The sequence below is a fragment of the Camarhynchus parvulus genome, unplaced genomic scaffold (assembly GCF_901933205.1).
Source record: "Camarhynchus parvulus unplaced genomic scaffold, STF_HiC, whole genome shotgun sequence".
In the NCBI taxonomy this organism is placed as follows: domain Eukaryota; kingdom Metazoa; phylum Chordata; class Aves; order Passeriformes; family Thraupidae; genus Camarhynchus; species Camarhynchus parvulus.
In genome coordinates this window covers 179,843-204,415 of record NW_022148336.1, presented here as the reverse complement: position 1 = coordinate 204,415, position 24,573 = coordinate 179,843, and the positions used below count along the sequence as shown (strand labels likewise).

Sequence of the window (24,573 nt, the reverse complement as noted above, 5' to 3'; positions counted from 1 at the left end):
GCTGCCGGCCCTGCCCGCCGGGGGGCGCCTTTGGACACTGCGGCAGGACAGGGACCGGCTCTGGGATACGGGCTGGGGAGGGCACCCTGAGCACAGGGAGCAGGAGCAAGGAACATCTGGGAAATGGGGATTGCACATGGAACGATGGGGATTTTCTTTTAAGGGTTTTGTTGGGATCGCTGGAGATACAAATGATTTTGCAGAAAGCTCAGCAGCTGTCAGAGGATGAGCACCCACAGGCACTGAGGGGGCTGCAGGAGGGGCACAAGAAGGCCCTGCAGCACTTGGGCACAAAGGCACAGCAGGTGAATGCAAGAAGGGAGCAGAAAAAGGCCAAGCTGAAGGCAAAGGCCAGGGCACAGTTCCTACAGCCCCTCAGGGATCAACCCCAGGGCCCAAGGGGGCCCCAGCACCCAGGGCACGGGCTCGGCCACAAGCACCTGGCACAGGCATTGCCCTCCTCGGCAGGGGAGAGCCCACCCAAACAGCCCCTGGCAAGGAATCAGGGCTCCAGCTGCAGGGCACAAGGACACTGCAAGCAGAGACAGCAGCACCCGCAGGACCAGCAAGTCCACCCCTTGATGGACATGGACTGGCAGGGCTGTCACAGCTCCCATCACACCAGGGACCCTCCACACTGGAGCCCTTGAGAACATTCAGGTGGGTCTGCATTGAGAGGAGGCCTTTTCTGATGGACACAGGGGCCTCTCAATCCACTCTGAATCTTAGACCTAAGGGGGAAAATAGTAAAGGAATATTTTAATTTTTAAGGGAATGAGTGGGAAAGATGAGCAGGTATGATTTGTTCAACCACTATTAGAAGCTGTGGGGGATAGCTTTGAAATAAATTAATTTCTTTTTCTTCCTTCTGTGATTGTAATTAACTAGGAAGGAATTTGATGCTGATGTAGCAATACAGATTTGTATTCTAAGAGGTAATACAGAGGCTAATTCTGTTACCTTTGTGTCAAAAGTGTAACAAGGCCTACGCTAAAGTGAACCCAGAAGTGTGGGCAGCCCCAGGAAAATACAAAGAGGGAAAATTAGATATGGAGCCTCTACAAATTACTTTAAAGCAACCAGGACAAGCAATACCCTGTTCCAAGGGAGAAGGAAGGAAGGGCTTACAGCCTGTACAACTGGATGGATGGACAGGAGGAGGAAACACAGAATTTTCAAGTGTTAAAATGAAGATTAACTGAGGCAGCTGCCCTGGCACTTCCAGATAGGGAAAAAGAATTTGAATTATAGGTAAATGTTAAACAAGGTCTTGCCAAAGGAATTCTTGTGCTAAAATGTTTAACCCAGTGGCCAGAGAGGGGCCTCACTGTCTGCAGAATTGTGCAGCCACACCTTATATGGGAACTGAGGCCTGAAAACTGATGACAACAGGAGGATCTCCTATAGTTCAAGTCTGGCATCAAGTTAAAGCTCTGACAACCAAAAGAGCCTCTAAATGGATGAGCAGGGCTCGGTTATTACAGTATGAAACTTGTTCAATGGCACAGGAGGATTTAGAACTGAGGACAGGGCAAGGGTTTAACCCAGGCTCCTGTTTGAACAGCCTGGAGAGGGGCTGGCAAGGAACCCAGGACTGAACTCAAGGGACAGAGCTCCAGACCCAGGCTGGGAGAGATTGATGGGACATTCCCTGGCCTGAGGGAGAAAATGTGTTTGTGGATGGCTCTGCAAGGGCAGCAGAAGGGAAAAGAGCGACAAGACAGGCTGTTATTAAGGAAGGGGAATCAGACAAAGCGCAGGTCACCGCCCCATGCTCAGCTCAACCCGCGGAGCTGTGGGTGCTTGTGAGAGCCTGGCACTGAAATGCCCTGAGCAGGAAGGCTTCAATATCTTCTGCTGACACCATGGCACCTAACAGGGGGGCAAAAGCAATTCTGACTGCTTCAGCAACCACTGGATCAGATATCAAGGTACATTCTCCCACAGGAAGCTGGGCTGGCACAGAGCCTGCCCTGGGACTTTGCTGTTCCCAACACCCAGCCAGGACATCGGCTCCTGCCTAAGGAGTGCAAAGCAGCACCACTGCTGGCCAAGGGGCCCATGCCAAGTGGCCCTGAGGCCACAAACAGCCGCCAGCACAGCTCAACACGGGCGGACCCCTCAGCCTGGCCTCAAGGGCTCTGAAGCCCCGGAGATTTGCACTTCCCGCCTGCAGCACCAGGATGGGAGGCCGCCCCTGAGCCTGCCCTGAAGGCAACGCAGCAGCAGCCAGGGCTCCACAGCGGGCCAAGCCCCTGCGCCTGCCCACACATCCTCTGCTGGAATCCTCTGCAATCCTGGCCACCCTCCTCTGCCATCTCCAGCCACCGGGGCCAAGCCTTGCTGCCACTGCTGCAGCTTCAGCGCTGGCTGCGCCTGCACTGCCACAGCTGCTGGGGAACACCACGGCACAATTCCACTCTGGGGCTCACTCACACCCACACACTGGGCTGCCTGCGATTGCACTGCTGCAAAATGGACCGATTTTGGTTCTTTTACATCTTCTTTCTCTACTCAGGCTTGGTTTGTCTTTGCCTTGGGGAAAGGAATTTTAAAGGTTTTTTTTAAGGGATGTTACACCACTCAATGGAGATGAGTTTAACATCCCAACAGACTGGGAATAGCCCAAAAGACACCCACAGAGATAACGAGCAGCAACAAAACATCAACGCCCAGCAGCAAACAGCAACCAACAGCTACCCCAGACACTGCCCCCGGCACAGCTGGAGACACCTGGGCTGGAAAAGGCTGAGAAGGAAATCCAGCAGTGTGGACCGAATTCACATCAGAGGGAAAGAAATCCGGGTCCTATAGGAAACCAAATACTAAAAACTTACACAACTTGGAAGCAATGAACATTAAAGCAGTGGATTTACAATGGTTTCGGACGGTACGAAAGTTTAGGAAAAATCTAGTAAAACCCACATGTCATGGAATGATGTTTCTCTGCACAGCCGGGCTATATCTGGGTGAAATGATTTCTGTTGCACATCCTGGACAGAATCAATTAATGCCTTGATTCTCTAACACTAAAAGAGATTCTTGAAGAGTTTTTGTTCTCCCTGCAGTTTCAGTGACAAAATTACAACATGAGAATATTTTTCATAATATTCCCACTTTATATTGTCAGGTAGGTTAGGGGTTCGGCAGGTGTGAGAATCAATTTTTTTTTTGGTCTGGGTTCTTTCCTTCGGCTTCATTTTGCAAAACTGAAGAGCTTTAAACGTAATACTTTTAACTCGTAAATAGTTAATACTTTTTTTAAAAAAAAGAAGATTCTGGGGGGGCCACATGTGACTCACCAGATGGCTGCCCTGGAAGAGAAGCTTCATTCCAGGCAGCCTGCAGAGGAGCTTTAGAAATGCAAATTAACACTGCTGGGCAAAGCGTGGACAATGTACCTGGGTCTCTTGCCTGGGGCAGGAATTGGGCTGATTCCCTCTGCCCCTCACCCCAAGCTCTGCCTGCCTGCACTGATGGAATTTGCACAGCTCAAGGCAGAGCCCAGGGGAGGATATCTGACCCTGCCACAGAAACGGGTGAAGCTGCAAAGGGAAACAGCAAATGGAGAATGTTGTGAAAACTTCACTATAAAAAGTGGGGGGGAATCATCCCTCTGCCCACTCCAACATGTGCTGTCACTGTCTGTGTTATACAGGGTACATTAGAGCACTGGGGATTTTTTGCTACCAAAAATTCAGGGAAATCAGTTGGGAATCCAAGTATTTGATGATTTAATTAGAGAAAAGTAGTCAATTGATGCAGCCCTGGCTGGAGAGAGCCGCCAAAAATGGGGAAAAGATGAACGGCCAGCAGAACAAATCCTACAACACCATGGACCAGCCCCTGGGAACCCGAACCAATTCATATCAGGAGCCACAGAACCCATTTCTCATTTCAATGGCATCATTAGATTACAAGCTGTCCTCGAAATAATAACCAACCAGACAGCTCCAGCTCCTGACCTTCCTGCTGACCAATCCACTGAAATGAGGAACACAACATTTCACCATGGGATGGGATCAGATCATCTGTTAGCAGAAGGAGGAGGAGTTTGTGGAAAATTAAATGACTCAAACTGCTGTTGGCAAATAGATGACAAAGGAAAAGTGGTGAAACAGATAACAAAGGAAACAAGAAAGCAGCTCATGTACCGGTCCAAATGTGGAAAGGATGGAAATGGGACACGGTTTTGTGGCTCCCTGGCAGACCATGGGTTAAACAAATGCTGTTTCTCCTCTGATGTGCTACAGCAACTCTCATCTTTTTACCATGGTACACAGGGGAACATGGGCATGGATGGAGATGTGGGGAACAATGATAGAGGATGGAAACAGGGTGGGGAGACAGCCATGGGTGAGGACATGGTGGGACATGGGCAGTGACATGTGGGGACATGGCCATGGCCGGTTCCATGGGGAGAACTTGCAGGGGATGTGGGGGATGCTGGGTTTGAGGGGGTTGAGGGTTCCAGGGAGGGACTTGGGGCTTGCTGAGGCCTTTGGGGACCCCAGGCCGAGTGGCTCTGGGTGTGCTGGGAGACCCTGGGGGAGGTTCTGGGGCAGCTGCTCAAGGACCCCCTGACCTGGAGCCCCAGCCGGGCATTGGGCTCCTGGAAGGGAATGAACGTCCTTGTCCCCAGGAGGGAAATCCCAGCACCCCCAGGGTGTCAGGGGCAGCTGAGGGGCCACAGCAGGGAGGGCAAAGCCAGAGAGAACTGTCCCCCTCCAAAACTGCACCCCAAAAATCCCAAAACTCAGGGATTTCTCCCAGAGAAAAAGCTGACAGGAGCTGCCAGAATAGAGGGAAAGGGGGAATGTGATCCCCAGACTAAGCAGGAGGGGCCTGGAACCCCCAAAACCAAGCACGGGGGAGGGGGTTCGGGATTGGTGGGATTGTATGGAAGGGGCAAAAGAATGGGGGAAAAGAAGGGGCTGGGATCCCCAAAGACTAGGGCACGGGGCTGGGAAATCCCAATTGTGTTAGAAGGGGTCTTTAGATTTGGGGAACGAGAAAGGGGGGAGAGAAAGGATAGTTCTCTGTCCTGCAGCACTCGTTCCCTGGAGCGATTCTTTGCGGTTTGGTGACGGTGGGGGAGAGGCGTAGATTCGCACTGGGGGGGTCCCCAAGCCCTCTGCTCATCCCACCGTGTCCATCTCTCTGGTGCCCCCCTCGAGCTCCCAGCCCGGCCCCGGCCGCCTGCTCTGCTCCGTGATGGATTTCTACCCTGCCCACATCCAGCTGAGGTGGTTCCAGGGCCAACAGGAGCTCTTTGTGTTGGCCACCGACGTGGTCCCCAATGGGGACTGGACCCACCAGCTCCTGGCGCTGCTGGAAACCCCCCAGTGTGGGGTCACCTGCAGCTGCCAGGTGGAGCACGTCAGCCTGGAGCAGCCCCTGAGCCGGCACTGGGGCACGGCCCGGCCCCCACAGCACCGGGAGGGGCTGGGAGGACAGGGAGGGGATTTGGGGGTCCTGGGTTTAACTGTGAGCCCCTCATCGATAACCCTTTTCCCTCCGTCCCACCTCCCCCTATCCCCCTCTCCCACCCCTTTCCGCCGGGTCCCGTCCCCGCTCCGCTCACCCGAGAGCTCCTCGCCTGCAGCCGATGGACGGGAGGAGGAGGAGGAGGAGGAGGAGGAGGAGGAGGAGCGGGAGGAAGAGGAGGGGTAAAGGAGGAGCAAGAAGAGGAGCAGCCAGAGGAGGCATCACGTGCGTCCATCGCTCTCTGGCTCTGCAGCCCGTTCGCGCCGGGAGCATCGCCCCGCAGCATCCCGCAGGTGAGCGGGGAGGGAGACGTCGCCCCGAATATCTTGGGCGGTCCCAGCAGGATTTTTTTGAAGGAGGGAGGGATATTTGGAGCTCGCCCGAAGTATCTTTGGCGGTTTCTGTTTCTTTTTATGAGCACGGGGCGGGCGGAGCGATTTTTGGTTCTTACAGGAGTCCAAAGCTGACTGGAAACCCCCTATGGGCGGATCCTGCGGGGGTCCTGGGAGGTTTTGTTTTTGGAGTTTCCCGGTGCAGCTGCCGGATAGGTGGGCGATGGAAGTCCCCGGAGCCACGTGGGGCTCACCCGGTACAGGCCGGGGAGAGAAGCAGCTTTGAGAGGGGGAACGCGAAAAGGGAGGAGCCCCGGGAGTCCCTGACCCTGAAATGGGGGCCTGGAGAGGGGGGACCCCGACATCCGGGAGTGACGGGAGCCTGGAGAAGGGGCAGCAGAGAAGGGATGAGCCTGGAGTGGGGGACACCGTGGGACACCAAAGTGGAGACTCCAGAGGGAGGGGACCCCCGAGACCCCCGGCACCCCGGAGCAGAGTCAGGGGAGGAGGGACCCCAAAACCCTCGACATCCCTTAGTGCCACCCCAGAGAGGGGGACCCATGGTACCCTCAGCAGCCCGCAGAAGGGGGACTCCCAGAACCCCAACGTGGGGGGAATCCCTGGGATTCCTGGGAAACCTGGAGGAGACCTCCAATATATGCAGGACCCGCAGCATCCTCAAGGGGAAAACCCAGGGAGGGATCTTTTTCCTCTGAGTCTTGATGTTCTGGTGATTTTCATGGACACAAGATACTTTGTGACTTCTAGAGACGGACTCAGGCAGGAGGAACTCTCAGGCCAATGTGTTCACCCCTTTTTTCCCCCTCAAAACCTGACTTCTTATTCCCAAGGCTTGGCCAAATGGAGGAGGAGGAAGCAGTGAGGAAGATGCTCCAGGCCAGGCAGGCAGGTGAGGAGGAAGTCACTGCCCCTTTCCCCTCTCCCCTGCTCCATCTCCCAGCCCAACATTGCTGCAGGACAGCTCTGCTGCCAACACCATCCTGCCAGGGATGGATTTCCTTCCCCTTCCCTCTGGCACGGAGGCAAATCCCCTTCCTTCCTTCCTTCCTTCCTTCCTTCCTTCCTTCCTTCCTTCCTTCCTTCCTTCCTTCCTTCCTTCCTTCCTTCCTTCCTTCCTTCCTTCCTTCCTTCCTTCCTTCCTTCCTTCCTTCCTTCCTTCCTTCCTTCCTTCCTTCTTCCTTCCTTCCTTCCTTCCTTCCTTCCTTCCTTCCTTCCTTCCTTCCTTCCTTCCTTCCTTCCTTCCTTCCTTCCTTCCTTCCCTCCTTCCCTCCCTCCCTCCCTCCCTCCCTCCCTCCCTTCCCTCCCTCCCTTCCCTCCCTTCCCTCCCTCCCTCCCTCCCTCCCTTCCCTCCCTCCCATTCTCTCCTTCTCTTTCCTCCCCCAGGCACTGAGCTGCAGATGGAGACCAGGGTGGACAAATCCCCACAGCAGAATCTCGTGGAAGAGGCCATTTTGAGTGGCTCCAAGGGGCAGGAATCCAACAGGAAGGAAAAGCCAAAAGAATCCCCCACAAGGAAGGGCTCCAAACCCAGCCCCGGGTGCTCTGAGGAGCAAAGATCCCCCCATTGCTTCATCCAGAAATCCACTCTGGTGGTCCATGAGCAGCTTGTTGCTGGGGAAAAGCCCTACATGTGCTTGGAATGTGGGAAGAGCTTCAGCCACACCTCCCACCTCTTCATTCACCACCAAGTACACACAGGGGAATGGCCTTACAAGTGCTTGGAATGTGGGAAGAGCTTCAACTGCAGCTCCCAGCTCATCCCCCACATGCGCCAGCACACGGGGGAACGGCCCTACAAGTGTGGGGAATGTGGGAAGAGCTTCAGCCTGAGCTCAGTCCTAGTCCAGCACCAGAAGATCCACTCGGGAGAACGACCCTACAAATGCTTCAAATGTGGGAAGAGCTTCTGCCATAGATCCAGTCTGATCGGCCACAAGAAGACCCACAGTGAGGAACAGACCTACGAGTGTCCCAAGTGTGGGAAGGGGTTTCAGACCAGGTCAAATCTCCTCATGCATCAGCAAACACACACGGAGTAGAGGCCCTTCCGCTGCCCTGACTGTGGGAAGGGCTTCAAGCACAACTTCACCCTCACCCTGCACCCTCCACACTGGGGAGAGGCCCTATGAGTGTGGGGAGTGTGGGAAGGGACAGAGCTCTGCCTTGACATCACACAAATGGACCCACCTGTAAGAGAAATCCTGCAAGTGCCCCAAGTGCAAGAAGAGCTTTGTGCACTGCTCCAACTCCATCCCCCATGGGAGGATCTGCTTTGCGTGATCCCCAGTGACCCCCATTGGGCAGATCCCTGGTGACCCCTATTCTGGGTGAACTCTTTTGAGAAGACACCTGGCTGGTGGTCTCCACATCCTCCTGATTCCCTGTGGGCACCTGGGTGAAGGCAGGGGCAGGCACATCCATTGGGACTCAGAATGACATCAAGAATTCATTGGGAAGAGTGGATTTGTTGACTTTCAACCCTAAAAGTCTCAGCTCTTCCATCCAATCCTTTTTTCCTGTGGCGTCAAGCAATGTTGGATGGTCTTTGAGGTATTTTCCAGCCTCAGTGGTTCCATTATTCTGATTCTCTATGGCCCATAGGTGTCTTCCACAGCCAAATAGTGATGGATTTGGGCAAAGACCAAGATTTGGGGTGGAAACCCCTCCAACAAAGGCTCCTTGCTGCACTGAACCCAACCCTACAGATATTCTCATGATGCTGACAAGTAATTCCTTTTCTTGAGCTTGATTTTATTTCATCCATTTTTATTCCCTACAAAAACATGAAATTGTAATAAAAATAAAGAAATTGAACAAAGACCTCTAAACTCAATGATTTTACTGTCATTTGGGGGAAAAATTTAGGGCTTGGGAGGATTTGGGGGTATTTGTAGGAATTGGAGAGGGGTTTCCCCTAAAACTGGGGCCATGCAGGCCAGGATCACAGAATCACATAATTAACCAGCTTGGAAAAGACCTTTGAGATCAAGTCCAGCCTATGACCCAACACCACCCTGTCACCCTGACCATGGCACTAGGTGTCACATCCAGTTTTAAACAGCTCCAGGGACGGTCATTCTACCACCTCCCTGGGCAGCCCATCCCAATTCCCAGCCACACTTTCTATGAAGAACTTCCTAATGTCCAGCCTAAACCTCCCCAGTGCAGCTCCAGGCAGTGTCTTCCTGTCCTGTCACTGTTCCCTGGGAGCAGAGCCCAACCCCACCTGGCCGCCCCCTCCTGTCAGGGACTTGCAGGCAATGATGAGGTCTCCCCTGAGCCTCCTGTTCTCCAGGATAAACACTCCTAGCTGTCTCAGCTGGTCCTCACAGGACTTGTGTTCCAGACCCTTCACCAGCCTTGCTGCCCTTCTCTGGACATGTTCCAGCATCTCAAGATCCTTCCTAAATTGGGGGCCCAGGACTGGACACAGCACTCAAGGTGTGGCCTTGATAATGGGACCTTGGAAAATGCTAAAGATAGATTCTGAAAATGTTAGGCTTTGTGTTTTCTCAGATCAGTGCATTCACGTAAGCAGTATGATAAATGATATAATTGTTAGATGTGATGATTGTTTAGTAATTAAATATAATTATTATATAATCATAGGAAGAATCATGAGAAACTACACTGGGAACTTAAGAGAGCTATGTTTAGCTAAAAATCTATATATACAATAGAACAATATAAGTTTAATAATTAACATGTAAGTTATATAACGATAGAATATAAAAACCCGTTCCTCTTCAATGTATGGTGGGATCAGATCTGAGGCGAAAGCACCCCTGATTCCCAGAGCTCTTAATAAAAGCACCTACATATAATTGCCTGTGTGATTATATGTCTCCGCACGCTAACAGCCTCACCAGTGCCGAGTGTAGGGGAAGAATCAGTGCCCTGCTCCTGCTGGCCACACCATTCCTGATCCAGGCCAGGAGCCATTGGCCTTCTTGCTCACCTGGGCACACTGCTGGCTCCTGTCCAGCCTGCTGTCCATCAGTGCCCCAGGTCCCTTTCTGCCTGGCTGCTCTCCAGCCACTCTGTCCCCGGGCTGTAGCACTGCAGGGGTTGTTGTGGCCAAAGTGCAGGACCCAGCACTTGGACTTGTTAAACCTCACCTCGTTGGATTCATCCCTGGGATCCAGCCTGTCCAGGTTCCTCTGCAGAGCCTCCTACCCTCCAGCAGATCCACGCTCACACCCAGCTAGGTGTCATCTCTATTTTCTGCTGCTCAGAAGAAGCAATGAAGTTAGCCAATAAGTTCTGGTTTTTTCCTTCTCCTGGTGGATTTTTTCATTTTTTTTGACACTCCAGAGGCAATTTCTGTGATGGCCTCTGTAAATTGATTCTATTTCACCAGCACCAGTAACAGGGCTGTGAATATGAGTGCTGTGAATGTGGCCTGTGTGGCTTTAATTGTCCTCAGCTTAGTGCTCAGGCACTTGTGAGTATTTAAAAATCTGCTAAGCATGAGTCCTGTGACAAAAATACTGAGTTCCCCATTGTGAAAGCACCGTGGGTAGCACTGATTGAAAGAGGCAATTGCAGTTGTACTGATAAAATTCAGGTGGCAGCCAGAAGAGGGGCAACAGCAGTTGTGATCTACAATTCCCAAGGCAAAGACAACAAAACCTTCCTGCTGTCACCTCACCAGGAGTAAAACAGTGCTGAGAACAGGGCTGGAACCCAATCCTTTCTTTCTCTGAAGGTTAGGTCAGGGCAGCACAGCCAGGTCCTGAGCAGTCAGGGAGGTTGGTGGGTGATTGTTGCTCTAATCAAGGAATTCAACGGAAAAAAATAAGTATGGTGCAATTGGAGTCTTGTCTTCAGTGGGTGGTGTTGCTGTGCTGGAGGGCAGGAAGGCTCTGCAGGGGGATCTGAGCAGCCTGGAGAGATGGGCTGAGGCCGAGGGTCGGAGGTTCCCCAGGGCCCGGTGTCAGATCCTGCGCTGGGGTCACAGGAGCCCCTGCAGAGCCTGGGGCACAGGGGCTGGAAAGGGCCCTGGGGTGTGGGGCAAGAGCAGCTGAGCAGGAGTCAGCAGGGCACAGCTCCCTGAAAGGCGCCTGCAGCAAGGGGGGAATCAGTCTCTTCCCCCACAGAAAAGCTATGGGACGAGAGGAAATGGCCACAAGTTGCGCCAGAGAAGGCTTAGATTGGACAGAGGAACAATTTTTTCCCTGAAAGCGTGGTCAAGCACTGGAACAGGCTATAAGGGCTGAGGGTGAGTCACATCCATGAAGGCATTTCAAGCATCTGTAGATGTGGCACTTGGGGGACATGGTTGTGGTGGCCTTGGCAGTGCTGTGTTGATGGTTGGACTTTGAGCTCAGAGCTCTTTTCTGACCTGAACAATTCTGCTCTCCTTAGAAGACTTTGCTTCTCTTGTGAGGTCCCATTTTTCTCTGTCAGCTCAAGCTCTGTGTCTGCGGAAGAGACTTTCCTGCAAGAGAGGAATTTGGGCTGGAGATGGGCTGCCCTCAATGGGGAAAGCATTCACCAGAACAAAACATGTTTGCATTCCTGTAAGAAGGGAAAAAAGGAGGGACAGCTTCTGTTTCCAGGATAACTTTGATTTGTTCCTTTCCACAAAGGAAAAGACAGCTGTCCTTTCAAGGGAAAGCACTTTGGAATGGCACAGGCTTGCTGGACATACAGTCTCAATCCTTCTGTTGACAAACCACACAATTTGATTAGGGGAAGGGGAAAATTTCCTATTTATTTTCTTTACCTAGATGTATTTCAGCATTTCTGCTTTAAAAAAAACCCAAACTCCACTACCACAACTTTCCAGAAGACAACAGATATGAAAAACAGAGAAATCAAAAGTTAGATTTTCAATCAATACGGAATAATGTTGGCTTTGGCTTTTTAAAGACAACCATTGCCCCAAGAGGCCTTGCTTTTATTTTATTCAATACTACCTTTCTTTTTCTTTGCCTCAGCAAATTGAGAGGTTTTTCTTTTCAAACTGGTTCCTGGGAGGCAGACAAGATTAATCAGAAATCATCTCTGCCAGTGGCTGTTTTCAGCACAGGCTGTAGTTGCCCAGCTGAGGCTGTGGCGGGCAGGTAAATGTCCCTCCAGCGTCCCTGTGGCTCCGTGCCTGGCACAGTCTCTGGTGCTAAATGCTCACACCCCAGACACTGAAAGACTGGACCTGTGTTTACATCCTCCCAACCTGGAAAGGGAATGGAGAAGAGACATTGATATTTAAAAAATCCCAACAACACACACCCAAAATTCCAGTCCTGAGGTTGCCAAGCCTTGTCCATTATTTACAGGCTCACAGAGTACATGAGGACAATATTTATCGATGGAGAAGTGTCTGCATGTACAGAGGGGAGAGCAAGGAGTCAGTGGATCCAAGAGAAGAAGCCAGTGGAGATTGTGGGAAGGAAAGAGCTAAACACAGGGGGATGGTGAGGAGGGGTTGGATTCCCTCAAGGGACCTGGCAACTGGGAATGCCAAGGGCTGGAGAATGCCGGGAGGGAAACCCCCCAGTTCTGCCTATTGCTCTATATCCTCCCCTGTTCTAGGAAGCAGAATCTCTCCCTCATTCCACCAGTCCCAATCTCCATCCCCACCCCTTCTATGGGTTTTGGGGATTCTGTGGGATTGTGTATTTTGGGGTGGGATTGAGGATTTTGAAGTGGGATCGAGCCCTTTTGAGCCTATGCCAACTCTCCAGCCGAAAGCCCCAGGAGCACCAGGGGGCTCCAGCCAGACCCTCTTCCCCTCAGCAAGGGACTCACACAATCCCTTGTCCTGCCCCCAAAATCCCTGGGGATCCCCCATCCATCTCTGCATTCCCCCTTTTCAAGATCTCCAGACCAAAGGATTGGAAGCTCCCACCCAGGGTGACCACAACCCCCAAATTTATATCTCCACCCATCACTTTTCCCTCCATTCCCCTTCCTGCTTCCCCCACAGTGGGTGGGAGCAGGCAAGAGCCCAGCACTGCCCCAGCCCAACCGGCCCCAGCTCCATCCCTGCTTCCCCTGCAGGATGTGATAGGTTTGGGTGGAGGGGGGCCAAAGGGGTCCTTGGGGGAGGAGGAGCTGGGATGGAGGAAGAGGGATGAAGGAAGAGTGGATGGAAGTAGGAGAACAAGGAAGTGGAGGAATGGGAGGAAGAGCGGGGATAGAGGAGCAGCAGGAGCAGGAAGAGGAGGAAGAAGAGGAGGTACCACATGCATCCATTGCTCTCTGTATCTGCAGCCCCCCACCCTGGGAGCATCGCCCCCACCCCACATTGTGCAGGTGGCCGGGGATGGGGAGCTCACCCGAATATCTTGGGTGGTCCCTGTGAGGGTTTTTTGGGGGGTCCTGTTGGCAGCTCATGGCAGAGCCCTGGCCGTGGGTGGGGGGATGCCCTGGCCTGTGGGTTGGTCTCCCTGGATCAGGCTTGGGATCCATGCGGTGATTGCCTGGAGCCAGCGGGGTCTGAGGGGGACGCCAGTTTTGTGGAAGCCCCGGAAGAGCCGGGTATGGGGGAAATGCGGGAGCCACGGAGTGAGGAGAGTGGAAAGGGGCAATCCTGGAGCTGGGGAACCCCTGGCAGCATGAAGAGAGGGGGAGGATGGAGAGTGGGGGAACCATGGACCCCTCGGACACTGAAATGTGGAGCCCAGAAAGAGAGGACCCCCGGGATTCCTGGGACCCCCAACAGCCCAGAGAATGTGGGAACCCTGGATAGGGGGACCCCAAAACACGCAGGACCCCCAGAAGCCCAGAGACAAGGAATGACACGGAGCTCAAAGTGGATAAAAGAGAGAGAAGGAACTCCTGGAAGGGTTTTTTTTTTGTTGAATCTTGGAGCTTTTGGCTTGAATGTGGATCTCTTGGGCTGAATCTTTGGTTTCTTTGGGGGGGAAGAGGTGAATTTTGTTCTTTCTGAAGTTTATTGGACTCAATGTTGGTGGTTTGGTTTTTGCAGAGAGCTGAATCTTAGTATTCTGGAGTCTTTGCGAGAGTATCAAAGTGTTGGGTCTTTTAGGGCTGTGTCTTGGTATTTGAGGGGTATTTTTTGCCTGGATCTTAATATTTGGAGGTTTGCATGGACACAAGATACCTGACGACTTCTGGAGATGGAGTTGGGCAGAAGGAACCTGCAACCCAACATGTTCACCCCTTGTTTTCTCCACAAACCAGGATTTGTCAATCCCAAGCCTTGGCTGGATGGAGGAGGAGACTTCCAGGAAGAAGAAGAACCTTGTAGAAGAGGCTTTTTTTGAGTGGCTCTAGGGCACAGGAATCCAATAGGAGGAGGGAAATACCCCAAGATCCTGCACAAGGAGGGGCTGCAAACCCAGCCCAGGGAGCTGAGGGGATAAAAGAGCCCTCCTGTGCTCACAAGGCAGCTGGATGTCCAACGAGAGCTGAACTGGTGGAGAAGCCTCATGGCAGGGAGAAGCTCCAGAGGTGCTTGGAATGTGGGAAGGGCTTCAGCTGAAGCTTCCACCTGAGGGAACGCCAGAGGATTCACATTGAGGAGAAGCCTGATGAGTGTGGGGAATGTGGAAAGAGTTTTGGGTGGAGCCCAGTCCTCATCAATCACTGCAAGAGCCACACTGAGTGGAAGCCCTATGAGGGTGGCGAGTGTGGGAAGAGGTTCAGGAAGCTCTCTGTCCTGATCGACCACCAGGGATCCACACAGGGTGAAAGCCCTATGAGTGCTTGGAATGTGGGAAGAGCTTCAGTTGCAACTCCCACCTGATCCAGCACCAGAACATCCACACAGGTGAATGCCCCTATCAGTGTGGGGAGTGTGCAAAGGGCTGTAGCCAGAGCTCCCACCTGAGGGCACACCAGCACATCCTTACCAGGGAGAGGCCCTACAAGTGTCCTGAGTATGGGAAGAGCTTCTCCATGAGCTCAACCTTGACCTGACACCCACGGAAGTACCTGTAAAAGGAAGTCCTATGAGTGCCCCGAGTGTGGGAAGAGCTTCATGCGCTGCTCCAGCTCCATCCCCCAAGGGAGGATCCGTGTTGGCTCATCTCCAGTGTCCCCCACTGGGCAGATCCCTGGTGATCTGTAGTCCGGGTGATCTGTGTTGGGAAGAAACCTGGCTGGGGGTGCTCCACATCTTCCTGGCTCCCTGTGAACACCTTGATTAATGTAGGGGCAGGAACATCCATGGGCACACAGACCAACGGTGGGAATTGCAGACTGATGGCCCTTGGAGATTCACGGGGATGCGGAGATCCATCAGCAGCCTCTGGAGGAGCCCATGTCCGAGCACTGGGATGTCTGAGAGGAGGCTGTGACTCCATGGGAGACCCATGGCCAGAGGGCCCCGCTGGAGCAGCCTGTCCTGGCAGGACTGACCTCGGGGCACAGTGACCCACGCTGCAGCAGTTTGAGGGGGGCTGTGCCCCGTGGGATGGACTCAGGTTGAAGAAGTTCCTGGAGAACTTTCCTATGGGAGGGAGCTCAGAGTGAAGCAGGAGAACAACTCCTGTCACTGAGTGGACGGAGAAGCCACGGGGGTTGAACTGAGCATGGCCTCATTCCCTGTCTCCTGCACTGCTGGGATAGGAGGTGCAGCTGTAAGGAGGTAAGGGTGGGAGGAAGGTGCTTTTAAGGGTCTTTTTCTTATTCTACTGGTCTGAGCTTGTTAGCAATAAATTCAATTAATATCTCCTGTTTTGCTCATGATGGTATTTGATGAAGGAATTCTCCCGATCCTCAACTCCTGAACCCCTGGTTAAATTTTGTCTCCTCTCTCCGGCTGCGGAGGGCAGTGAGAGAGCGGCTTTGGTGGGTGCCCAGCATCCGGCCAGCGTCACCGCACTCCAGTGGGACATGTCCTCGTGTGGCCCTGTGCTATGGTGACGCTGTTGCTGTTGCATTTGCCTTTCTTATGATTTTATCTTTTGCATTAAATGCTTGTGAAGCGCCCCCGGTGTCCCTCGCGTTCCCCTGGCTCCGGCAGTCCCGTCCCTTCCCCCGCTCCCCCTGCCACGTTCCATCCCGGCTGGAGGAGACTTGGAGCTGCCGTGGGGGCCGTGGGGCTGCCCCCGGTGGCGGGCTGAGGGCAGCCGTGGCCGGGCAGCGGCGCCATTGGCGGAGCGTGTGTGCGGGCCCGGGAGCGGCGGCAGCGGCCGGAGCGCGGTGAGGCGGCGGCGGAGCTCGGAGGCGGCCGCAGCGCAGGTGGGAGCCGCGCTGGGTTGTGCGGGGGCTCGGGGCTGGCTGCGGGCCTCGGGGGCGGCAGGGGGCTCAGGCGGGTTCGTTGTGCCGTGTCCGGCCCGTGTTGCCGCTGGCGTGAGGGCGCTGCGGGAGCGGCTGCCCGCGGTCTCCTTGCGGCCGCTGCCTCGGCAGGAGCCGCTGCCGGAGCAGCGCTGGCTCGGCCCGGTTCCTGTGGCTGCGACAGAGGTGGCTGCCCCGTGCCCGGGGCTGTGCGGGGAAATTCCCGTGGCCGGAGGATTCTGCGCCCAGAGGAGCCAGAGGAGTCCTGTAAAAGTGACTTTATTGCTGAGCAGAGGGAGAGGCCGTGGGGCATTTGCCGTGCGGTCTCTGCCATTGTTGTAGTTCGCAGCCTCCTTTTTATCCTCATGTCCCTCTCCCTTTGCCCACTGGCTGAGGTACTTGGAAGATTCAGACCTCCCGATCCGCCAACTGCATGTCCTCGTTAATGTGGACATGCACACTTTTGTATGACAGCCGATATTCATGGCTCTGTTAAGTCTTTGTTCTTCTTCTGAGAGTCCAGGAGTTTAGCAGGAGTTGGAGCACTAGTCTGTGTCAATTAGCAACATTTTCTGAAGCTTATGGTTTTCTCCCATTACTTTCCTATCTAGAAGTCCCTGGCCCTATCTCCAAGCAGACTGACTCATTGAGTCTGTTTTTTCTTACTGGGTCTTTGGTTTTGGGATTATCCTCCGTGCCCTCATTCCCTGTCCTTCTGTAGCCGTTTCTGGATCAGGAGGCCTGGCTGCCACTGCATCCCCTCGCTCACCTGCTGAATGAGCTGCACTCTCAAGGTGTGGAGCATGGTAAAAAGATGAGAGTTGCTGTAGCACATCAGAGGAGAAACAGCATTTGTTTAACCCATGGTCTGCCAGGGAGCCACAAAACCGTGTCCCATTTCCATCCTTTCCACATTTCGACCAGTATATGAGCTGCTTTCTTGTTTCCTTTGTCATCTGTTTCTCTGCTTTTCCATTGTCATCTATTTGCCAACAGCAGTTTGAGTCATTTAATTTTCCACAAACTCCTCCTCCTTCTGCTAACAGATGATCAGATCCCATCCCATGGTGAAGTGTTGTGTTCCTCATTTCAGTGGATTGGTCAGCAGGAAGGTCAAGAGCTGAAGCTGTCTGGTTGGTTATTATTTCGAGAAGAGCTTGTAATCTAATGATGCCATGGAAATGAGAAATGGGTTCTGTGGCTCCTGATATGAATTGGTTCGGGTTCCCAGGGGCTGCTCCATGGTGTTGTAGGATTTGTTCTGGTGGCCGTTCATCTTTTCCTCATTTTTGAGGGCTCTCTCCAGCCAGGGCTGCATCAATTGACCACTTTTCTCTAATTGAATCATCAAAAACTTGGATTCTTAGCTGATTTCTCTGAAGTTGTGGTAGCAAAAAATCCCCAGTGCTCTGATATACCCTATATAACACAGACAGTGACAGCACATGTTGGAGTGGGCAGAGGGATGATTCCCCCCCACACTTTTTAAAGTGAAGATTTTACAACATTCTGCTTTTGCTGTTTCCCTTTTCAGCTTTAACCGTTTCTGTTGCAGAGTCAGATATCATCACCCTGGGCTCTGCCTTGAGCTGTGCAAATTCCATCAGTGCAGGCAGGCAGAGCTTGGGGTGAGGGGCAGAGGGAATCAGCCCAATTCCTGCCCCAGGCAAGAGACCCAGGTACATTGTCCAGGCTTTGCCCAGCAGTGTTAATTTGCATTTCTAAAGCTCCTCTGCAGGCTGCCTGGAATGAAGCTTCTCTTCCAGGGAAGCCATTCTGTGACTCACATGTGGCTCCCAGCAAAGACCAGATGTTTTTTTTAAACAGTATTCTCTTAACTGTTTATGCATTAAAGGGTCACCTTTAAATCTCTTATATTTTTGCAATTGCAACCTATAGGTAAAGACAACAAAACCCACAACAAAATTTTTCCATCACTAACAGCCACACAAACACATACACAAAAAGAATCCAAAGCCATAAAGATTTTTTCCTACGTCTTCAGCTAAGAATAAAAATTGATTGTCACACTGCTGGCCCAAACCGAAGTGACAATATAAAAGTAGCAGTATTAAGAAAAAACATTCTCATGCTGTAATCCAATCGCAGGCAGCCCAGTGTGTGGGTGTGAGTGAGCCCCAGAGTGGAATTGTGCCGTGGTGTTCCCCAGCAGCTGTGGCAGTGCAGGCGCAGCCAGCGCTGAAGCTGCAGCAGTGGCAGCAAGGCTTGGCCCCGGTGGCTGGAGATGGCAGAGGAGGGTGGCCAGGATTGCAGAGGATTCCAGCAGAGGATGTGTGGGCAGGCGCAGGGGCTTGGCCCGCTCTGGAGCCCTGGCTGCTGCTGCGTTGCCTTCAGGGCAGGCTCAGGGGCGGCCTCCCATCCTGGTGCTGCAGGCGGGAAGTGCAAATCTCCGGGGCTTCAGAGCCCTTGAGGCCAGGCTGAGGGGTCCGCCCGTGTTGAGCTGTGCTGGCGGCTGTTTGTGGCCTCAGGGCCACTTGGCATGGGCCCCTTGGCCAGCAGTGGTGCTGCTTTGCACTCCTTAGGCAGGAGCCGATGTCCTGGCTGGGTGTTGGGAACAGCAAAGTCCCAGGGCAGGCTCTGTGCCAGCCCAGCTTCCTGTGGGAGAATATACCTTGATATCTGATCTAGTGGTTGCTGAAGCAGTGAGAATTGCTTTTGCCTCCCTGTTAGGTGCCATGGTGTCAGCAGAAGATATTGAAGCCTTCCTGCTGAGGGCATTTCAGTGCCAGGCTCTCACAAGCACCCACAGCTCCGCGGGTTGAGCTGAGCATGGGGCGGTGACCTGCGCTTTGTCTGATTGCCCTTCCTTAATAACAGCCTGTCTTGTAGCTCTTTTCCCTTCTGCTGCCCTTGCAGAGCCATCCACAAACACATTTTCTCCCTCAGGCCAGGAAATGCCCCATCAATCTCTCCCAGCCTGGGTCTGGAGCTCTGTCCCTTGAGTGCAGTCCTGGGTTCCTTGCCAGCCCCTCTCCAGGCTGTTCAAACAGGAGGCTGGGTTAAACCCTTGCCCTGTCCTCAGTTCTAAATCCTCCTGTGCCATGGAACAAGTTTCATACTGTAATAACCGAGCCCTGCTCATCCGTTTAGAGGCTCTTCTGGTTGTCAAATCTTTACCTTGATGCCAGACTTGAACAATAAGAGTTCCTGCTGTCATCAGTTTTCAGGCCTCAGTTCCCTGTGGGGTCGGGGCTGCACAATTGTGCAGACAATGAGGCCCCTCTCTGGCCACTGGGTTAAACATTTTAGCAGAAGAATTCCTTTGGCATGGCCTTGTTTAACATACAATTCAAATTCTTATTCCCTGTCTGGAAGGACGAGGCCAGCAGCCTCAGTTAATCTTAATTTTAACACTTGAAAATTCTGTTTTCCTCCTCCTGTCCATCCATGCAGATTGTTGCCTGGCAGGATAGGAGTGTTGTAGGGAGACATCCCTGACTCCAAAAGCCCTGCCTTTAATAGGGACTCAATACCAGGCTGTGAGCCCTTCCTTCCTTCTCACCCTTGGAATAGGGTGTTGCTTTTAGACACCACTTGTCCTGGTTGCTTCAAAGTGCTTTGGAGAGGCTCCATATCAAATTGTTTGTATTTTCCTGGGGCTGCCCACACTTCAGGGTTCACTTTAGCACAGGCCTTGCCACTCATCTGACACAAAGGTACAGCATTAGCCTCTGTCTTACCTCTTAGAATACAAATCTGTATTGCTACATTAGCCATTGAATCCCTCCCCAGTAAATGATAATCACAATTAGGAGGAAGTAGAAACTCATGCATTTCAAATCTATCTCCCACATCTACTGATAGTGGTTGAAGAAAACACACCTGCTCATTTTTCCCACTTATCCCCTGAATGATCAAACAACTTTTTGACAATTTTCCCCCCCTTAGGTCTGAGATTCAGAGTGGTTTAAGAGGCCCCTGTGTCCATCAGGAGAGGCCTCCTCTCCATGCAGACCCACCCTGAATGTTCTCAAGGGCTCCAGTGTGGAGGGTCCCTGGTGTGATGGGAGCTGTGACAGCCCTGCCAGTCCATGTCCATCAAGGGGTGGACTTGCTGGTCCTGCGGGTGCTGCTGTCTCTGCTTGCAGTGTCCTTGTGCCCTGCAGCTGGAGCCCTGATTCCTTGCCAGGGGCTGTTTGGGTGGGCTCTCCCCTGCCCAGGAAGGCAATGCCTGTGCCAGGTGCTTGTGGCCGAGCCCGTGCCCTGGGTGCTGGGGCCCCCTTGGGCCCTGGGGTTGATCCCTGAGGGGCTGTAGGAACTGTGCCCTGGCCTTTGCCTTCAGCTTGGCCTTTTTCTGCTCCTTTCTTGCATTCACCTGCTGTGCCTTTGTGCCCAAGTGCTGCAGGGCCTTCTTGTGCCCCTCCTGCAGCCCCCTCAGTGCCTGTGGGTGCTCATCCTCTGACAGCTGCTGAGCTTTCTGCAAAACCAGTTAGTTTTGCAGTCCCCAAAATAAAATCCATAAAAGAAAATTCTGACACTTTCCCAGATGTTCCTTCATCCTTCTCATTGTGCTCACCGTCCCCTCCACACCTGGTATCCCAGAACTGGTCCCTGTCCTGCCAATGTGTCTCCCCCAGGGTATCCACATCCCTAATTAGCTGTGGGAAAATGTGCAAACTTCCTGAACATTCTCTCCTTTTGTATTACACATGATATTCATAGCTCTATTAAATCTTTGTTCTTCTTGAAGTTCAGGAATTTAGCAGGACTTTGGCTGAGCAGCAGTCTCTGTGTGAATTAAAAACATTTTTTCTGAAAATGATGGTTTCTCCTGTCAGTTCGTCATCTACAAGTTCCTGGCCCTATCTCCAAGCAGATTCACACCATCTGTTTGTAAAGACACATAATTTATTCCTTTCAACACAATTTGAAATGGGGAGAGAAGTCATAAAAGGACATTTAGGACCCCTAGACTGAATGAAAGAAGGGGGTGGGTCAGCCCCTAACTGAGATGGGCAGAGCTGGGATTAGGGCAGGTGATGGAAAGGGGTAGGAGAGGGAGATTAGGGGAGGGGGCACAGCAGGAAAGGAGATCGTGTAGGGGGTGTGTTTGTGTCCCCATCACATCATCCCTGGAGTGATTCTCCAGGGCTCTGGGAGGGGATGGATCTGCACTGGGGGGATCCCCAACCCTCTTGTCCATTCCTGGGGGATTTTTGGGGGTCATTCTCCCCATCCACCAGCCAGTGCTGCAGCAGATGTGGGGCAGAGGGGAGTATGAAAGAGAGGTCCAGGGTTGGCAAGGGGGAGGCATGGGAGCAAGAGAAGGGAGATAGGAAGAGTATGAGGTTCCATCCTGCAGGTGACCAGGGAGGAGGAGGTTGCCCTAGATACATCAGAGAGTTCTCAAGAGAGTTTTTTAAGGGGACTGTTTGGAGTTTACAGATTGCATACTCGAGACCCAAATAACTTCATGGGTCACTGCAAGGGCTTGGTTTTTTGGGGGGACTTTTGTATCTTGCAGGACCCCAATGCTGAGTTGCAGTTCCCCCTTTGGGGGATATTTGGGGTCCATGTGGCAATCACCAGGTACTGGTGGGGAGAGGACATGGGTCTTTGTGATGCCCCAGGAGAGCAGTGGAGAGGAACCCTGAGACCCCTGGAGTGGGAAGAGAGGATAGCTCACCCAGAGCTGGAGGACCCTGGCAGCCTGAAGGGCAGAGCAGAAGGGCCTCTGGAGTGGGGGGACCCCTGGGATCTGTGGAACCCTGGAGCAGAGAGTCAAGGGAAGAGGGATCACTGGACCATCAAAACCCCTCTGGATCATCCATAAGCAAGACCGTAGAAGGAGCCGCGCCAGAAGCCATGGGTCCCCCATCAGCCCAGTGAAGGGAAACCCACAGAACCTGAAAATGGAGAGACGAGAGAGGCAGATCTCTTATGAGGGGTTTTTGGGGTCTGAGTCTGGGTGCTTTGGAGATTTTTATAGACACAAAACATCTGGTGACTTCCTGAGATGGGCTTGTTCAGGAGGAACCCCATCCCAAGGTGCTCATCCCCTTGTTTTTTGCCCCAAACCAGGATTTGTCATTCTCAAGCCTTGGCCAGATGGAGGAAGAGGAAAAGCGCCAGAGATCCCCCACAAGGAGAGGCTGCAAATCCAGCCCAGGGAGCTCCAAGGAAGAAAGACTCCCCCTGTGCTGGGAAGGCCAGAGATCCAGACACAGTTCGGAGCTGGTAGAGAAGCCTGAAGCTTGGGAGAAGCTCCACAAATGCTTGGAATGTGGGAAGGACTTCAACCGGAGCTCGAACCTGATCCAGCACCAGATGTTCCACACCGGGGAACGTCCATATGAGTGTGGGGAATGTGGGAAGAGCTTAAGCTGGAGCTCCTACCTAATCCATCACCAGATGATCCACACTGGGAATCGTCCATATAAGTGTGCGGAATGTGAGAAGAGCTTTAGCCGGAGCTCTGACCTGACCCAGCACCAGAGGATCCACACTGGGGAGCGTCCCTATGAATGTGGGCAATGTAGGAGGAGCTTTAGCCGGACCTCCCACCTGCACAGCCACCAGAAGATCCACTCTGGAGAACAGCCCTACAAATGCTTGGAATGTGGGAAGAGCTTCAGCCGGAGCTCCAATCTCACTAAGCACCACCAGATCCACACTAGGGAATCACCCTACACGTGCTTAGAATGTGGGAAGAACTTCATCCAGAACTCCAACCTCATCAAGCACCAGAAGATCCACACTGGCAAATTGCCCTCCAAGTGCTTGGAATGTAGAAAAAGCTTCATCCGGAACTCTGATCTCATCAAGCACCACAAGATCCACACTGGGGAATCTCCCTACAAGTGCTTGGAATGTGGGAAGAGCTTCATCCAGAGCTCCACCCTCATCAAGCACTGTAAGATCCACACCAGGGAACAGGAACAGCCTTATGAGTGCTTGGAATGTGGGAAGAACTTCTCCTGGAGCTCCCAGCTCATCATCCACCAGCGTATCCACACTGGGGAGAGGCCCTATGAGTATCCTGAGTGTGGGAAGAGGTTTCAGAGCAGCGCCCATCTCCTCAAACATCAGCCAATACACACAGAGGAGAGGCCCTTCTGCTGCCGTGACTGTGGGAAGCGCTTCCAGCACAACTCCACCCTCTCCAGCCACCAGCTCATCCACACTGGGGAGAAGCCTTATGAGTGTGCCGAGTGTGGGAAGACGTTTCGGACCAGCTCACAGCTCTTCCTGCATCAGCCAGTACACACAGGGGAGAGGCCCTTCTGCTGCCCCGACTGTGGGAAGCGCTTCAAGCAAAACTCATACCTTGTCAACCACCAACGCATCCACACCGGAGAGAGGCCCTACAAGTGTGGGGAGTGTGGGAAGAGGTTTTATACCAGCTCCCATCTCCTTCTACATCAGCCAATACACATGGGGGAAAGGCCCTTCTGCTGCCCTGACTGTGGGAAGGGCTTCAAACAAAACTCCCATCTTGTCACCCACTGGTGCATCCACACCGGGGAGAGGCCCTACGAGTGTCCCCAGTGTGGGAAGAGCTTCTCCAGGAGCTCTCACTTGACACAACACCAACGGAGCCACCGATTAGGGAAGGACTGTGAGTGCCCCGAGTGCAGGAAGAGCTTTGTGCGCTCCAGCTCCATCCCCCATGGGAGGATCCATGCTGGATGATCCTCAGTGACCCCTGTTGGGCAGAGCCTTGGTGATTTATGGTCGTGGTAAGCAATGTTGGAGAGACACCTGGCTGGTGGGTTCCACATCTTCTTGGCTCCCCACAGGTACCTGGATGAACATGGAGAGGAACGTCCATCGGGATGCTGATTGACTTCAGCAACTCATTGGGAAGAGCAGACTGTTTGACTTTTAGCCCCATAAAATGTCACCTTTGGTTTTCAATTATTTCTTCTGGTGGCATCAGGAAATACTGATTCTACATCTTTTCTAACCTAAATGATTCCACAATTCTAAATCTCTCTGGCCCACAGGCATTGTCTTGGGAATGTTTTTTTATCCCATACCATTTTCATAGTTTTTTGTTTCTGTGGTGGTCATTGGTCCCCCCTCACCTCCCCCGGCTCTCAGAGTATCGGGATGGGTGAGAGGATGGGTGAGAGCCAGCCCAGAATTTCCTGTGAGAGCGGCCAATCTGCACAATGGCCCTCTTGCGTCGTGCCTCTGACCAGAGATACTGTTGCCTTGTGGGTTTTGCCTGTTTCTTTTTGTTTCTTTTCCTTCGGCACTGTGGCTGTGCTTATTGGCTTCCTTCTCTGGTTCTCTGCTGCTTGGGAGCCCAAAGCCAGTGTGTACCACACCAGGACCTGGGACCAGGAACCCCGCAGTCCCCTGCCAGGGTCTGCCCCCTTTGCACAGCCTGACACAGGGACCAGCCATCTCAGATGAGCTACCCAAGGGAGCAATTTCCCACTCAGCCCTGCTCTTCTCTGCCTCTGCTTCAAGGCTTCCTGGTACACTGTAACCCAACATCCAGATACCCAGCGGCCAGAGTTTCTGTAAACTTACGTACATACATACATACATACACATACATACTAGTAAAGAA

The 24,573-nt window shown here is 52.9% G+C and overlaps 1 pseudogene; it reads left to right on the top strand.

Moving 5' to 3' along the window:
* Positions 1 to 23,684, top strand: part of LOC115916561 — a 34,001-nt pseudogene extending 10,317 nt beyond the window's left edge.
* Positions 23,685 to 24,573: the final 889 nt, after the last annotated feature.